The sequence below is a fragment of the Mytilus californianus genome, unplaced genomic scaffold (genome assembly GCF_021869535.1).
Source record: "Mytilus californianus isolate M0D057914Y unplaced genomic scaffold, xbMytCali1.0.p SCAF_2, whole genome shotgun sequence".
Classification (NCBI taxonomy): Eukaryota; Metazoa; Mollusca; class Bivalvia; order Mytilida; family Mytilidae; genus Mytilus; species Mytilus californianus.
The window spans coordinates 95,065,885-95,084,358 of NW_026262668.1; the positions used below are offsets into that span (position 1 = coordinate 95,065,885).

The window sequence follows — 18,474 nt, forward strand, 5'->3', positions numbered from 1 at the left end:
AGAAAAAGTATGATCATATGAATATAAGAAGATGCGGTATGATTGCCAATGAGACAGCTCTCCACAAGAGACCAAATGACACAGAAATTAATAACTATAGGTCATCGTACAGCCTTCAACAATGAGCAAAACCCATACCGCATACTCAGCTATAAAATGCCCCGATATGACAGATGTAAAACAATTCAAACGAGAAAACTAACGGCCTAATGTATGAACAAAATAATGAACGAAAACCAAATATAATATACGGAAACAGACGACAACCACCAAATAACACGGGCTCACGCCGCTTTTGTCCTTTAAATTAGAAAGTAAAATACTGCCATAGAAGATGTCTTATACTTAGAAGCTGGTGCAGGTGATCCATCCTTTGAGGTAAGGCCCTGGTTCATATTTGATTTGTGCAAGACTACGTGTACAATGGTTATTTTAAGGTAAAAATATCAATTTCAACAGGTTTGTGAAATCAGTGACAAAACGACTGACACTTCTGTACTTCTGTGCTATATATGCATGTCATACCGTCCTATTCCTATTAATACATCTAAACCTTTTATTTTCCACAGTTTTTAAACATTTATAATAGAAAAGAAGGAATATGGGGTATCCATTAAAAGCAGTCCATGCACAGCAAAATACAAAAAAGGAACACTAATACAGTTCTTATAAAAATTAGCTAGACAAGTGAGTAAAGAACTGGGTCTTTATAATAGATATAAGAAGATGTGGTATGAGTGACAATGAGACAACTCCCCATTCAAGTCACAATTTATAAAAGTAAACCATTATAGGTCAAAGTACGGTCTTCAATACGGAACCTTGGCTCACACCGCACATCAAGCTATAAAGGGCCCTAAAAATTACTAGCGTGAAACCATTCAAACGGGAAAACCAATGGTCTAATCTATATAAAAAACGAGAAACGAGAAACACTTATGAACCACATCAAGACTTTATAAGACTTGATAGCGTTATTCCTTAACTTGAATGGTGTCGTCAATCATTGTTTTAACATGCTGACATAGTCATTTTGATTGAGGCAAATAGTTTTTTTTTGCTCACGGTTTTTGTCGAATTTCTATGAATACGTTGCAAGAATTGTTTGATAAAAAATTGACTTGTTATCAACTTTATAAAAAAATCTTATTAATTAAACCCTTTAAAGTTGCGTTCAGTTATTCTGTTTGAGACAGAAAAGAAATAATTTATACTCACATGGAAACAACGAAACTCATTTTCACAAAACACTTAATTAAAAACAAAATGCATCTTACCTGGTTGATAAGAAAAGCATAACCATATATTTAATCACAGTATCACAATCAACAAGATTTATTCCAATACTATATCTCCATATAGTGTAATCCCAAGACCCCATTGTTCACGTATACAAAGACAAATAGCGGCAATAATTCATCAATGAAGACCAAGTTAGAAAAGACATTAATCCAACTCTACACTAGCGTAAAGCTTGATAGTCCTGATTTCTAGTTTTATTTCCATTTAACGGAGATAGGAGACTAAGCTGCTATAATCGCATCCAAGTCAGCAACTAGTGTCACTCGTTAATAGTTTAATTTATATTAATGTTTTGCAAGATTGTTTTTATCAATTCATTCGAAACAACTGCGAATCCGCGTTCTTGTTTCCGCATCTTTTCATTGTTTTCAAAGAATACATTTTTTATGTTATTTGTACAACATCATTTTTAGGCAAATTCTTTTTATCTCTGTTTAGCTACTCGGAAAAAATATATAATTAAAGTTTCGATTACCTAACCAGATCAGAAACGAATGATAACAAATACAAGAATTTGCTTTCAGAAAATCATCTAAACACTAGTGCACATTTGTATGCACATTTTTCAATGTCACACTCTTTACAGTAAAAAAGTCGGCTCCTCTTCGTGTTGTCTCTTATTACACTTAGTCATCATGTCACGTGTTGTTATTTCCAAATAATTATCAAGGATAAACTTTTCAATGATAACAATAATAATAATAACTATAATTTTAGTCAATATATAAATATCAAGTACGCACTTACCATGTTAAACTTCCTTAAAGGACATACATGTAACTATCAACTAGGAATTAAATAACTTGAATTGGATATTTCCATACTCACTTTGCCATTTTAAGTACAATAGAATTTTCTCCTTATGTAATAAAAAATGTCACTTAAAGTAGCACTCGCCTTACTGAATTCAAAATAAATATGAATTCTAATGATAAATGTAAGCAAATTTTCAAGGAGACAAAGATTAAACTCCTATCTATCAGACATATATCAGTGACTAAAGATAAGGTTCAATAAGAATTATTGTAATGCTAGTTTAGTCATCGCTTTAGTTTTCTTGCTCTTATACATACCTTTTTATAAGCGTGCCGGCTCGCCTGAAGATGGTAACACTCATGTACCATTTGACAAAGTGTGTATTACACCCAATAAAAAAACATTACGTGAATGTAAAAGACACGTTGAGTAGGATCTTAAACTTGTTAGTTAAGAAGGTAGCAGTAGACAGGAAGACATTGAACCCGATCCATCCATTCTTTACTCTTACTCCCTAATGTCTCGTGCATAGCGGAGAAGCATCAAATACCGATTTTCGAATCTTAAGTTTTACTCGGCCGGGGATCCAACATTCGACCTTTAACATTCGAAGCGAGCACTTTACCACCAGACCAAAAATTGGTTAGGAAACTCTACTACTACTAATACTACTACAATTACTACTACTTCTTCTTATACTAATCAGAATAAATGATAATAATAAATATGTCAACGCAAACCAAAACAAACAATAAAAAACTCATCTGGAGACCAACATCCGATCTCAAACAAAAGATAGATGACCATACAATAAAGCTCTATATGACCCCGAGTTTAGACAAGTTGGAATGAATGTATGCTAAACATAAGAAAACAAATATCTCATCCACAAAATAGCAAAAGGCTAGAGATTTCACAAAAAACAATCAACTAAGTTGTCGGTTACTATCAGATGTTTTGTAGGTACAGTCCTTTAAACTTATATTACTTTATAAATATGATGCTATGTACTCAAGTAATAAACACTCAGAATATCAATATCCCATCTATCGGCATATACATGTAACAATACAGAGCCAACACAGGCAACTTCATATCTTTATTAATATCTATTTATCATTACTAAAGGATGACTGGCTATGAAAAGTTTTAATAAACATGCTGACTATTATACATATGTTTTCATATACTTGTATGGCGTTTATTGCAAAGTTGATTCAACTAAAGAAATCATTTAGCATCTCTACTGATTTCATTCGAGGACCACTGATGAGTATTATGTAGACGAAATATTCGTCTGGATAACTATTTGTAAAGTATGATATTTTAATGTTTTATTGGCTTTTTAAGGACATATATGTCAAATGCAGAGACTATCGCGAGAGAGCACAATCATTGACAATAAACTACCAGGCCACGGTTATACCACATCTTCCATATTTACTACATAATATCTTCCAACTGGAAATTATCGATCGTTAGCAAATCTTAGTATATAATCATATAAGTCCAAATTTAATATAAAATTTAAAAAAAAACGTCTCAATAATACACCGAAACATAGAGCAATATAAAAAATGACACAGATGAAGCCCATTTGACATCATTTCATCGTTTCGTAGAGAAATCTAATTATCAATGGATTATTTTTTAGGGTTTCTGGTACCATATGTCGTTGTATCCCTCATTATTCGTCTTGTTGTTGTTAGTATACGTCCAGGTTACACATTCTGGTACCATATGTCGTTATATCTCTCATTATTCGTCTTCTTGTTGTTGGTATACGTCCAGGTTACACATTCTGGTACCATATGTCGTTGTATCCCTCATTATTCGCCTTGTTGTTGTTGGTATACGTCCAGGTTACACATTCTGGTACCATTTGTCGTTGTATCCTTCATTATTCGTCTTGTTGTTGTTAGTATACGTCCAGGCTAAACATTTTGTTACCATATGTCGTTGTATCTCTCATTATTCGTCTTGTTGTTGTTGGTATACGTCCAGGTTACACATTCTGGTACCATATGTCGTTGTATCCCTCATTATTCGCCTTGTTGTTGTTGGTATACGTCCAGGTTACACATTCTGGTACCATTTGTCGTTGTATCCTTCATTATTCGTCTTTTTGTTGTTGGTATACGTCCAGGTTACACATTCTGGTACCACTTGTCGTTGTATCTCTCATTATTCGTCTTGTTGTTGTTAGTATACGTCCAGGTTACACATTCTGGTACCATATGTCGGCGGTATTCCTTAGAATTCGGATTTGTTTTTGCATCTAATCACTTATTATTTTTCGATACTTAATGAAACTTTGTTTCTTGGGAGTCAAGGATGATGTATTGCCAATTATGGGAAACCAACGAAAGGTTCAAGATCATTTAGTCTGAGCATAAGAACCCATTATTAGTCATGTTTTACTCATGTGTGGTCAATATAAAGGTCCGACATAAAAAAATGAAGGTTGTTTGTTAAGTAAACATTACTAAAACATGTATACAAGGAATACACATGTTTTAAATTGCCTTGTCAAAACTTTTACTTTGCTTTATTCAAAAATTGTAATTGATTAAAATGTAAATAAGTTGTCCGTGAAATCAGACATATATAACACTATTATGTATTTGCACAACTTAACATGCATCAGTCGATTCTAAATTACATAAATTTTTAAAACAGGAATCATTTAGTACAACAATTATTTGAAACGTTGAACTGATTGTTCAAACTCTTCCTTGTTTCTAACTATTATTTCCTTGGCATTCATTGTAATATCCGATTATGAAACAATAATATATAGACTGTTTGATAAAAAAAATTCTCTTTATAATTGTCTTTGCATGTCAAGTGAAAAAATAACTATTTCACACACAAACCAGGCGGTTGACTTCTATTAGAAAAGGTTTACCTAAAGCATGACATATAAGTATAAACAGTAATGTACATGTCAAACATAGGACTAATTTGTAGACTAAGTTACGTATTTTTAAACATTAATTTAATTCCGCATGTTTATATTTATACCTTCGTATGCTATAACACATGGGTTATAAAAATGTTTAGAAAGGTTTTTGTCCACTATTGCTGTTAAAGTTTTTGACATTGAAACAAACATAATTCGCATTGAATGTTAGTAGGGATCGCAAAGTTTAGGTAATTGTTATGCCCCGCCGTAGCGGAGGAGGCATAAAGGTTTACCCTTGTCCGTCCGCACGACCCAAAATTGGTTTCCGTTCTCTAACTTTATTTTCCCTCAAACAAATGTTACCAAACTTATACACAATGCTTATTACCACAAAACACAAATCACTTTCGATTTTTGGTGGCGTCACTTTTACAGTTCTCTATTTATGTCCCTTTATAACGTTAGATACATGCAAGCGGCGGCATCCCTAATAGATTGTATCACATAATTGAAATGTTAGCAGAAAATCTCGAAAATATGTTATAACTCAGAAGTTTCGACGACTAACACCATACTGTATTTTTTTTGTCTGGCGCTCGCTGTTTATTTTTCGTGGTATCAAAAATACTTCAGAAACTTAGTCTTATCAATGCCTAATAGTTTTATAAAATAGAAGAACTCTACCACCTTGGTTCATTGGAAAGTTTATTTTTACCAGTTTACATTCATGAAAAAATATAACCTGAACCTTTTCCCGGTCTCTTCATTTAAACACTATGACAAGAATGAGATAAAAGGGTGACTGACATTCCACCACTTATTTCAAGTGAACAGTAATGATAATTAGGTGATACGTTGTATACATGTTACTGATGTATGACCTACTTTGCATATATATCATTATTAAAAAAATTTCAATGATACATCCGTACGATTATAGAGTTGTGGATCAATGACCATTTCCTTGTCCTTGTGACCGATAGAGAATCAATAAAATATCGTACACATCAGTGGCAGTGGTAAGACCAATATCTATGGTTGTGTTTGATAGGTTACTGCCTCTTGTACACTACAGTGCAATACCGAATAGTCATAGAGAAACAATAAAATATCGTACACATCAGTATCAATAGTAAAATCATTATTTACTGTGGTGTTTGATAGGTAACCGTTACTGTCTCATGCACACTGTGGTGCAATACGTAATTATAGATTGTTGTCTCAGCCTATCTATTTCAAAGAAAAGGTGTGCAGTGACAAATCTTTGCAATATGATTACACGGATGTATTTGTTCAAGCTGCTACTATAAAGATAAATAAAAAGATATTTATTGAGCAAAGAAGTCTTTATATACACAATCACGGTCGTGTGCATACACTGTATCAAACAATTATTCTAAATATTTGAATACCAAAAGAGGTGCAGTGACAAATATTAATCATGACAATAGACATACACAATGCAATCTTGAAAAACAGGTCAATCTTCTCTAAATCATTGTAGGAACTCGCCAAAGATACCAGTCTGATAGTTTTACTACAGACACGTGTTTCATATCGATAAGACTCATCAGCGACACTCGAATCAAACATTTGAAATACTTAGTTGCAGGAGTCGTATTATTTTTACTATTGTTACCGTATATTTGTTCCTTCTAATATAATTTCTTTTTACCCTTTTAATGATTATTTGCTAAACATGTTTCTGTTGGGAAAAAAAATTCTTCGCTTTTATTCAGTCGTTAACGGGTATTGTAATATTTCCTTAAATAGAAATAATTTTCCAGAGTTTTTCATCCTTTTTGAACCATGTATTTGAATTAATAAAGGCAATTTTGTTCTACGACTCCAAAATTATATTCTGTTACTAATCTACATGTAGTGAACAGATCAATATATAAATATAGGATAAAAAGAATATGGTCAATTCATTCTCATCTACAGATTATTTACTTTTAGTTTTCTTCTACTGTCAATTTTTTCAGGCTACTACACAATTATTCTAGACTACTGGAATTCAATTAAACTTATTGGCCGTAAAAAGTAAAATATCAAAAATACCGAACTCCAAGGAAAATTTCAAAACGGAAAGTCCCTTATCAAATGGCAAAATCAAAAGCTCAAACACATTAAACGAATGGAAAATAACTGTCATATTACTGACTTGGTACAGGCATTTCCTTATGTAGAAAATAGTAGATTAAACCTGGTTTTATAGCTAGCTAAACCTCTCACTTGTACGACAGTCGCATAAAATTTCATTATATTGGTCCCCAAGGGTGACTGGGGAATAGAAATAGGGTTACTACAGGTCTTCTTCCGACCGGCAGTAAAACCCTTGTCAAAGTGGGGCGTCCGTTTGGCTGTGAGGGATGTATGAAGTACGCATCCACGTCCGGTCAGAATAAATCCGATGCCTCGTGTAGAGAGAGTGCCATGCTCTCTGCACATTAAGATCCCTTGCAACAACTCTTTGGGGGGAGGGGTCCGTAGGTGGCCTGTTGCAAGGCTAAATTTCTGCCCCTATCTATTATACCCTCATTTTCCATTGGCAGTCCAAATATTAGTTCCGAACGGCCTCTATTACAGGACACACCTATTGTATTTATTGTTAATTTGTTCTAGTCCAGAACATGCATGAACTATTTACCACTGGACGTTAAGCAACCAACAATCAATCAATCCATTATATTGACAACAATGTGTGAACAAAACAAACAGACATAATAGGTAAAAATGTCAAAAATAAGGGTACAGTAGTCAACATTGTGTTATAATCTTAATCACTATAAAACAAACAAATATGTCAACAAAGAAAAACAAAATGGCATATAGACAATGCACATAAACAACAATGAAAGACAAGAATACAAAAAAATTACCATAGCACAATAACACAATGGGATGTATAAGTACTGAGCCACGACAAAAGGATTTACCACAAGTGGACTAAACATTAAAGGTTAATAATTTACAAAGACAAAAAGAGAGTCGTAACATGCCAAAGAGATATTCTTACTCATACGTCAAAGACAAGCTGACAGCATCACGGCAAAAAACGACCGAAAGACATACAACAGTCTACAAGACACAACATAAAAAAACCGAATATAATGGTCAAAACGAACCCCACCAAAAACCGGGGTTGATCTCAGTTGCTCTGAAAGGATAGACACGTCCTACTCCACACGTGGCATCCGTCGTGTTCCTCATGTAAGTACACATTCTGTGATGAGTAATATTGTCAAAAATGTGTTTAAATGATTGATAAAATGAAACAGAATAAAGAAAACGAAAAATTCAGCAAAGGAAAAGGGATAGAATAGAAGGTAAAACATTTTATGAAATAATTTTTTATACATGGACGTTTACAAACTAAGTAAACAAAACTACATAATCGTTATATTTTGGCAATCAATACTTACCTCGGAACAGAATACGCGTTAGATATGACATTCAAGATGTCGATTTCCCTAAATTTGTTTCACAACAGCTATGTTAAACAAGTTTGTCAACCTTAATTTTTACAACTTCCACAAACATGTCGTTCTGTTCTTCACTATACACCATTGGCTTTCTATTGGGTTTGAGCGCTCCCGGGGAAGGATAATGCTTTGAAATTAATTCTAACATAACTTTTGATTTTTTAACCCTGTATACCAACATTCCCCATGTGAAATTATAAAATTGTTTTGAATAAACATTGAATGACAAAATTTCTTCTTATGTGACGTTTACATTTTCTGACGTCAGACACGCGGAGCAATGAATGTGGTTTTTAATTTGATAGATGCTTTTGTGCTTTTTTGTAAATAATTGTTTGTTTTGATATTGTAACACAGTGATGACTGCTGTGCCCATATTTTGACTATTTCATTTATAATGTCTGTTTTGTTCACGCATCGTTGTAAATATAACGGAATTTGATGAGACTGTCGTACAAGTGAGAGGTTTAGCGCTATAAAACCAGGTTCAATCCACCATTTTCTAAATTTGAAAATGCCTGTACCAAGTCAGGAATATGACAGTTGTTGTCCATTCGTTTGATGTGTTTTGTCATTTGATTTTGCCATGTGATTAGGGACTTTCCGATTGAATTTTCCTCGGAGTTCGGTATTTTTGTGATTTTACTTTTTTTTTTTTGGACGCACCCAATGTTTGTCTTCTTTTCATTTCCATGTATGTGCTTTCAACGTCTTATATCATCATGTCGATCGTAATTTTGAGTATGCAGCGTAATAATAAGTGATTAAATATGTTTCAAAACTGTAAATTTGATATATTTTCTGAAAATTTTAGTATTTGTTCAAGAGTGAATACATAACCATGATATGACGAATTTAATGATTGGGTATGCACAAATTTTCATAAGCTCAAAAAATATAATGTCGTAAGACTTTTATGTGCAAGTTACAGTTTCTAGATACTTAAAGGCCCATTGTCATACTGATAAATCATATAACATTTACTTCGTCATTCGTTTTTTTCCCACGAATTTGTATCTTTTATTTTTCGAATACCGCCATGGAGCACAAACACCAGCTTTCTTCCCCTCAACCCCTCATTTTCAATAATGTACTTTCCCTGTTTAATTATTACGATCATGCGTTTGCATACAATAGATTTGACGGAGACGGAAATCTGGTTAACATGTGCGGGTCAACGGGGTCATGTGTATGTATTTAATTCAAAAATGCTATGCGCACGGAATATTATACAGTTAACACAGTTCACTGTTAAAAGAGTAGCAAAAACTGGAAAGTTATGGGGAAAGAAGAAAATGACTAGGAAGCGAATGTTGTATGGTTAATCTGCATTACAACAGAATTTTACGGACTCGAGATAGAAACTTGCCGTGCAAAGTCTATGTTTTCTGTTTGTACTGCGCCCTAACACAACGAGATCGGATGAGTGGTAAGGGTAATCGTCTCCTCGTATGCATGCATTATTGCCATGCAAATCCAAACTCAGTCAAAATGATGGGGAATAAAACACAACAGTATAGACACATTTATCAAGATCAGTAACTATTCTCACACCCTATTACAGATTATTGGTACGACGGATGCAGTTGGTTACACAGATCGAAATATGTTTTTATATCTGCCTTACTGTAGTGATAGCCAATACTAGGGTGTGCCTCTAGTATCTGTAGTGATAGCCAGTAATAGGGTGTGCCTCTATTATCTGAACATTAGTGTTTACAACGTTTCTTAAGTCTATAAAAGAATAACTATAGAAGAATTAAAATAAACACACAAACAAAACAATGTAATTAATGAGTGATGACAAAGCCATAACTTGGTAAGTCAATGATGTTACATAAAAGTATTTAATATGTTTATAATGTTAACATGAAAATTGCAATGTGTATAAAAGATCGGTCGTGGCCTTTCGTCTTGGTTTAATGGTTAGTTTGCTTTAATTCCGTACTGACATGTTAAGTAGGGCCTAGCTTTTCACATAGGTAGAGTTAATAAAGAGGTTGATCTATTCAAAATTAATTATTTAAAAACAATGTATTATGCATGATAGTTAAATCATGTCAACTTATCAACAAGAGTGGAATTAATTTGAAATATTATACTTGTACCAACAAAATGATTAGACAAATATCTGAAATAAATTAGACCCGAATTGAAGACACAGACAAGACACACCCACTTTTATACAGTCACACTCAAATATTTTCTTACAGTGTATATGTTTTACGCAAGTCACAATTCTTTGATGAACAGAATTGTTTGCTTTCTAGTAAAATAAAATCCAAATACTGAAGTATGACTTAGAGACTGCCTCATTGTTTAATAATTATATACTTAATTGTTGCAACCTGAACGTGTCCACTGATAATTTATGAAATGGATTAATTGACTTATTGATTGATAGCTGCTAAACGTCCAACGGCAAATAGTTCATACATATTTGGTGGATAGCATACATGTAGAATGGCTCCGACCCGAACAGTCTTTGCTCTCACATTTAAATGCAGCATGCTTCGCGAAAAAGCAGCAAATATCAATTTTGATGTTCTTAATTTGACAAAAATAAAACGAATCCAAATACAATAATAAAATATAAAAACACATGGCCTTCCGCATTCGAGTCAATCACGGCACAGTTTCCATGAAACCACTGACGTTTTTGAAAAATGGAGAAACAATTATATACCCAATTACAATTATTCTATATCTAGTTTCTTACCTTTAAAGCAGTTAATACACATATCTCAAATTTGTCAAACTTTTACAAATGCATGACACGATGACATAAACAAACATGTTGTTTATTGATCTGAAGTATGTTTACCACGGAATGTTACTTATCACTATGTATACGTATCTTGTCAAATAAAGTGTTTTTATATAAAAAAAAAAAAAAAAAAGAAAGAAATTCAATTAATGTCAAATGATTTGCAGGCAAAAACTGTAATAGGGACTCTTTCAAATTAGCACAAAACTCGTGAATTGATTTTAATTGAAATCCATTACGAGCATGTTTTCATAATGGTTGCAAAAATTGAATTTCTATGGGAGTGTACTTTTGAAATTTAAATTTGGTACAGAGGAGAAAATAGGATAAACATTTTAGGAGGATGAACATTTAGAGATTTAAGCTGGTGAAGTTAAAAACATAGTACATTTGAGAATTTGTTTGACACCTAAAGTTGTAATATTTTGTATCAGCTATTACAAAAATATACATAATTTCTAAATACATAAAAACAGCACATATATTTTTTTGTCTGTATTTGCGTAAAACCGTGTCCGATTAATTGATTAAATGTGAAAAAGGTTTTCTATTTGATACTCAATAATAGCACATTAACACATATATAAAAACAGGAACAAAAGCGTTGTTCCATCGATATATGTCATTAGTTTTTTTTTGTCTCATGCACATCCAACACGTATCTTTTCTTTTCTTTTTTAAATTTTAACATAAACAAAATCAATACTCGTTTTAGATTTTAAAATCTCGCAATCGTGTAAAATGCTTCTTTTAAATGAATAAACCCTCACCAGCAACACCGAGAGCAAAACGTTAAAATTATAATTTGCAAAATGAAATACACGTTCAAAATAACCCAAAACCAAAGAGAACAGTCAATTTCGACTTTGAAAGCTGAAACCTAAGAATGGTTAATTTGGATAAACTTTTCAATGTCAAAGTGCCGAATAATACCGCCGCAGTTACTGCAGTTAACTGTATTTAAAAACATAAGGGAATCACCTCATAAAAGTACACTTTGTATAACGTACTTTATCTTAGACTAGTCTGATATAAATAGATGTAAATTGTAAAAACGTGGTTTTGAAGACAACATTTATGACATAACTACGTCCACTTCAAAGTAAAGCATTATATCTGCCCTAAATATTACTAGAATTAGATTTTCTGTGAATAACCTCCGCCTGGACCAGCAAATTAAAAAAAGCTTCTACATGGAACAAAATCATGTATTCTTGTATCTATATTCTGTAATTCAGCATCATGCAATGTATAAACACTGTTTGCATTGAATGTTTTATAATCGGATAAAAAATTAGAAAAAAACTAGTTTGCATTAAATGTATTGAAGGTGTAGAGAAGACGATATTTAACACTACATATATTATCCAAGCAGCAAAACTTCAATGCTTTGTTCAAATTTCATAAATTTCCTGCGTCCTAATAACTTTTCAAGATTTACCTTCATCGGGAACGCTCTTGAAAACGTTAATATTATAAAGCCAGGGATGTAAAAAATGGGTAGAAAAGTTAGAAGCTATATGACCACATTTAAAACTTTTAAAACAACTGTTAAAGCTGATGTTTAACTTGACATGACGCCAAACATAATGTACTTGTCTCATCCTTCACTCTAATGATCTTTATTTTCCGAGGAAAACCCATTCTCGACACCCAGAAGTACCGGATGAAATATGTACAAGTTGGATGTTGTAGTAAATTAAGAATTTCAGAATAACTTTATTTTTTTTTCTTTGTGGAAATTTAGAAAGTGTTATCATATAACAGTTTTAACTATTGTGTTCAATTTGCTGTTCGGTTATCAAATGATGCTCTCGCCGCGATATATACCTTTTAGTGCTGAAGCAACGTAAAGCAAACACCAATCTATCAATCAAATATTGCTAACTTTGATTAGAAGGGAATGTAAACTGGAAAAACATTGATTTTCCTGCATCAGATGTGCATTTTGACACTACATATATCTTCAGTGATGGTCGTGAATGTTCAACGGAAAGAAAACCACCGAGCTTACACACATTTAAAATTAATCATGTAATGACTTTTTTGTGGAAAATCAGAGTCATTGTTCACCTTGCATCATAGTTTTGTCCCCAAAAATAATATACATTTCATAATAACGCCAGGGTATCTCTTTTGAATGATATTTTTTCATACGATTGTCTATCAGTACTTTGTTCATGGCACATTTATCATATTTACACACATAATGTATAATTCACAATATCAATTGTAAATGTTTAATTTACCCTCAATTTAGCTCAGTTCCCTTGTATCTAATAAAGTCCCATTTTAGTGTAATTTTATTTATTAAGCTTTATTAAATCACGCACAGCCGCACGAACAGCTATCCCTCTTTAACATAGGATTTACTGTTGGGTTGCAAAAGTTCAGAGCTTGTGGTCATAAAATTTTCGACTCAAGACTCAGAAATAAACCAATCGGAATAATGGATTTGGTTTTTCGAGCACAAATTGTGTACTCCGAGTACTGAATAAAGTATAATGACCGAAAGGCCAGGTGACCATATTTCTATACTCGAGTCAATAAAAAAAAAATGAGTAAATGTAAAAGATATATACAACACAGTCATGTTAAGCAATATTGACCAACAGTCTGAAAGTTCACTTGCATGACCTTCAAAGATGGCATGCGCAAAAAAACAAATAAGATTATCAAGTAATACAAACACCTGATTTCTCATCAACTAAAGCAACAACAAAAAACCACACATTCCTAATTGGGACATGCACAGAAACATGGTGCATGGAAACAGATATATTGGAGGTACTGAACCCTCCCCCTATTATCTAGACTGCTTATTGTAAAAAAAAACATGTAAAGTAAAAAACAAACAAGAATGTCAATCGAAAAAAGAGAATCAATTTTAAAGCATCTAATTATAACCGACAACATAAAACAGCCACATACATTCTGTTATACATTTGTACTCTATGAAATATTGCTTTTTTAGTTTTTGAAACCAGGCTCTAATAATATTTTAACATGTCATTCTTAGTTTTTAGTGTTACAATAATTATTTTTTATTTCATCCGCACGATTTGATGTATACGTATTTATAATTCATATTTATTGATGATTTGGACACGGTTGTCGCGACAAGGAACTATTTGTAGTAATTTTTAATCGTATTAAGGAATGATTTTTTAGATGTCATTGTGTCTGTACCTTGACACACACAGAGAAGCGATATTCCACCGTCTTGATTATTGAAGGAGAAAGTCGATAGGTTTTAAATACAATTGAAGATTTATCTCAGATTGCTTCGATATTTCTTGGCGGTTATTAATGGTAAATGGTATCATGATTGATAGTTCCTTAATTAATGGTCCTTCTGCAATCCTTAGATATAGATCTTCGTTTTCCTTCACCGAATTCGAAAGACTTGTGCAAACATACAGTAAAATACATAAATATATGAATAAAAATTTAAATAAGGTTTGACATAAGAAATATGTTTTCACAAGGTTTAGCAATGATTTTAGTACCTTTAATTAATGATAAATAACGTTTTCTTCAGTAAACATATCACTATAATAGTTCATTTTTGTATATAGTTCTAACACATAAGTAAACGGGTACCTAATTACAATTACTGCAAATGGTTCGGAAAATAAAATGCAGGTTTAGTAATACTAGGGAAAAGAAAAATGCACGTGATATAATCATAAAAAGGATTACTTTATTCTTCACGTATTTCCGATGTACCATATCAATTGATGGGACAGACTCATAATGATTCACATTTCTGACAAACAATTCTAAAGAACTGAGCTCTAACGAATAAGAAAAAAATTCTTTTTAAATAACACCTTAATGATACAAAGTGAATATATCGTGATTTTTGAAAATATAAGATATTCTCATGACAAGAAAAACATACAAAAAATTGTCATCTAAACATTCACATTTCATATTGACGAAGGTCTTCAGAAACAGATTAAAAGTGCCTAACCGTTGTCGTTATTTGAATTTACAAGACTTAAATATACAGAACACTAAACTGATTAAAACTTTAATGAAATTTCAATTTGTTTTAATAAAGATTCACCGTTTAAAAACGGTAGCTGGCCTTTCATTCAACAAACTATCCACACGTTAACATTTTTATTGTAAAAAATATGTTTTATCGTGTATCTCCTTGACTAGACTGGATAGGGAAAATACATAGATATGATGATGTATATATGAAATGTGAATAGTTCGATTACAGTCTATAAATCGTAGATGTCCAGACGAGGAAGCTTAATAAGCAGATGTCTGATTACCTTAAAGGCAATGAGAGAGAAAACTAATCTCAATCATTTAGTTTATGGCTTTTCCTCGCACCACTACGCCGTTCTCGAATAAACTTAACTTCCATCAAATAGTGTCCCGTTAACAAGAATGAATTTCCTGAAATATTATTCTATTACCCAGCAATTTCAGGAAAAAAATCTGTCTATGTGAAATTAATCGGATTAGATCTCGATTTAAATAAGTATTTTCTGATGGTTCAGTTTACTGGTATTGAAACTAGCACGAATGGACCAGCTTGATTATTAAAAGAAACCAAACATAAAATGTTATATTTTTTTTAATCTAAACTAAGAGAAGGTTTAACGTACACCATAGCAGTTGTACAGGAAGGTGCAAAAATATGTATATGTATCGTCCAAAAAGAGTGGCTCCGTGTTTTGTTCATATAACATCCAAGTACCACCATAAGCCCAATACAGTTACATTTTTTATCACTGAATGTGACTGTTTTAACATCTTGTTTCATCTGTCCAGCGTTAAACCATTAATAACTGTTGGTTTATCGTATTTTACTCCAAATTTATTCAAAATTCAAATTACGTCAAAAAGACCAATGTAATATAAACAGTAAGAACTTTTTTTTTCTTTTAATTTTATTAATTCCTTTAAATGTACCTTGTTCATGAATATATCATTGATTACATTTAATAAAAATTAAAATTAAAGCAAATATTGACGATACAAAATTAAAGCAAATATTGAAGATACAAAATTAAAATTAAAGCAAATATTGAAGATACAAGAGGGATATTATAAACCATATCCTTTGTTTTTTCTATTAGAACTAGACGAACAAATCCATGACTGAACTGTAGCTATTTTACAACTTTCTAAGGATCATGATTTCAAGTTACTTTATGTTTGATTTTTTTGAACATCTGAACTCTAACGTTCCGCATAAAGTATATTTCCGGAGCACCTAAGCCCCCCCCCCCCCCCCCCCCCCCCCCGGAATTTGATGGGTTTCATGTTGCTCAATCTTTAGTTTTCCATTGGCCATTGGCGTTTTGTGGAATTGTTCGTCTTTTCTTCGTTTTTCGTTTTTGCCATGCCATGGCATTGCTAGTTTTTCTTCGACTTATGAGTTTTGAATGACCCCTTCGTTATTTTCACTTTTTTTTTATATAAAAACATGACATAATAAAAATAACCAAGTATAGAACAAAATGTACTTAAATACCTTTATATTATGGTTTTATTTTATCAGTCATTACATAAATAAATATACAAATTAGTGATACCACAAACTTTTGAAAGCCAAAGACAAAATTCACTAATTAAGAAAGTAGGAAGACCATTATATTAAGCATTCAATAACATTAGAAAAAACACATAAATTGTTCATGTCTGTCACACTGTGATTTGTGTGTGTACTTTCGATACTGGCATGAAAATTCGGATGTTGTTTTATTGATATCTCACAATATGAAATTTTGAAAATCTTATAAATTAAGTTATGTAGCCCCCTCTTGCACATCTCTGATTCCTTATCTGGGCTTGACTTTACGTTTGGTCCATTTTTGTTTTTATCAGCTCTTTAACGTTTGTATTCGGTTTTGAAATTTTCAAATATTTTGGCCTCGAGCATCACTGAAGAGACATTAATTGTGAATTTGTCTAAATGCTCATCTGGTGCAGTAAGATTTGAACTCCTTATTTTTATTATAATCGCATCCCTGCCTTAGTGTAGGAAATGTCAAAATAAAGTAATTGGTCAAAACCAGGTTTACCCCCACAAGTCTACAATTTAAAAAAAAAATAAGTAGTTGTTAAGTTAAAACATTTATCATCAAACTGCAAATATTTTAGATTAAAAAAAGACTCGGAACATTGAATATGCATGATTACATGCAACATAATAGTTCAAAGTCATAACTCTACTGTTCTGTGACTTCATTTACGGTACCTTTAAGAACCTATCTTACTTGCAACCTTCTAACAATGCAGGGCGTCTGATTAAACATCCAAAATCCAACTTCACTAGACTTTTGGATTTAAACGTCACACTCAGTGATACAACACAAATCAAAATTTCTATCATGTATTTATATAGTTCAATTTGTAAACAATGTATTTGGTGTCATCGGTGTACGGGGATACATTTGAATTTTTGAACTTAAATATATCTTCAAAATTCATATAAAGTGTTACTGAATGAAAAGATCACTTAAACTCTTGACAAACACGTTACAAGAAGCATTGGAACCATTTCTTTTTATTCATAAATTGTCTGAATATACCACTGAAATTGTTTCGAGGTGGAGACTTACACTCTACTTTTTCTCAGCGGTTACAAAGCTCGTTGTCGAAATCAACATTAATTTGAATCAGTAGTCCACAACTCCGACAATAAAGTACATTATTCTTTGATGTTGATACAGATACATATACAGATAACAACTGTGTCCTAAAACTATGACAATGTCATTTTATAAATTACATTGTTTCAGGCATCACCGTACGTAAATCTATGTGCTATAGAACAGATACTAGCAGAAGTCCATTACTAGGACTTTTGATACTAGTAACAGTTTGACATGCCTTCATAAAATGATGAATTATCATGCAGCGGCATGTCGACATACTCTAAATATGCTAATTGTAATATACTGCAATATAGGCCTTTTTTAGACGGCGATGTTACTTTGGCACCATCATACGGTGTTTATATATCCCAACTCGTTCTATATGCCCGTATGTGTAATGATGTCATAGATTTCAACGAACGTAATCAATGCATCACTGGTAAATTATTAAGTCAGGGATTTCGTTACCATAAATTACTTAAAACTTTTACAAAATTCTTTCATAGATACAAAGATTTGACTAGTAAATTTGGCTGTACCTGTAGAAAACTTGTTAAAAACGGTATTTCACATCCTAAATTTTACGGTAATATTGTACTAAAAGCGCGGAAATCACTATGTGATCCGTGTAAA

General features: G+C 32.3%; 1 protein-coding gene across 2 annotated transcripts in view; it reads right to left on the minus strand.

Moving 5' to 3' along the window:
* LOC127730444 (corticotropin-releasing factor receptor 2-like) overlaps window positions 1-18,474 on the minus strand; it is a 147,657-nt gene that overhangs the window by 106,972 nt on the left and 22,211 nt on the right. The window contains exon 1 of one of the 2 annotated variants that reach the window (XM_052238869.1): window positions 1,278-1,942. The exons of the other annotated variant lie outside the window; for it this stretch is intronic. The gene's annotated coding sequence lies outside the window, so the exon portion shown is untranslated. Of the gene's footprint in view, window positions 1-1,277; window positions 1,943-18,474 lie in introns of those variants that run through there. 2 annotated transcript variants of the gene reach the window in all.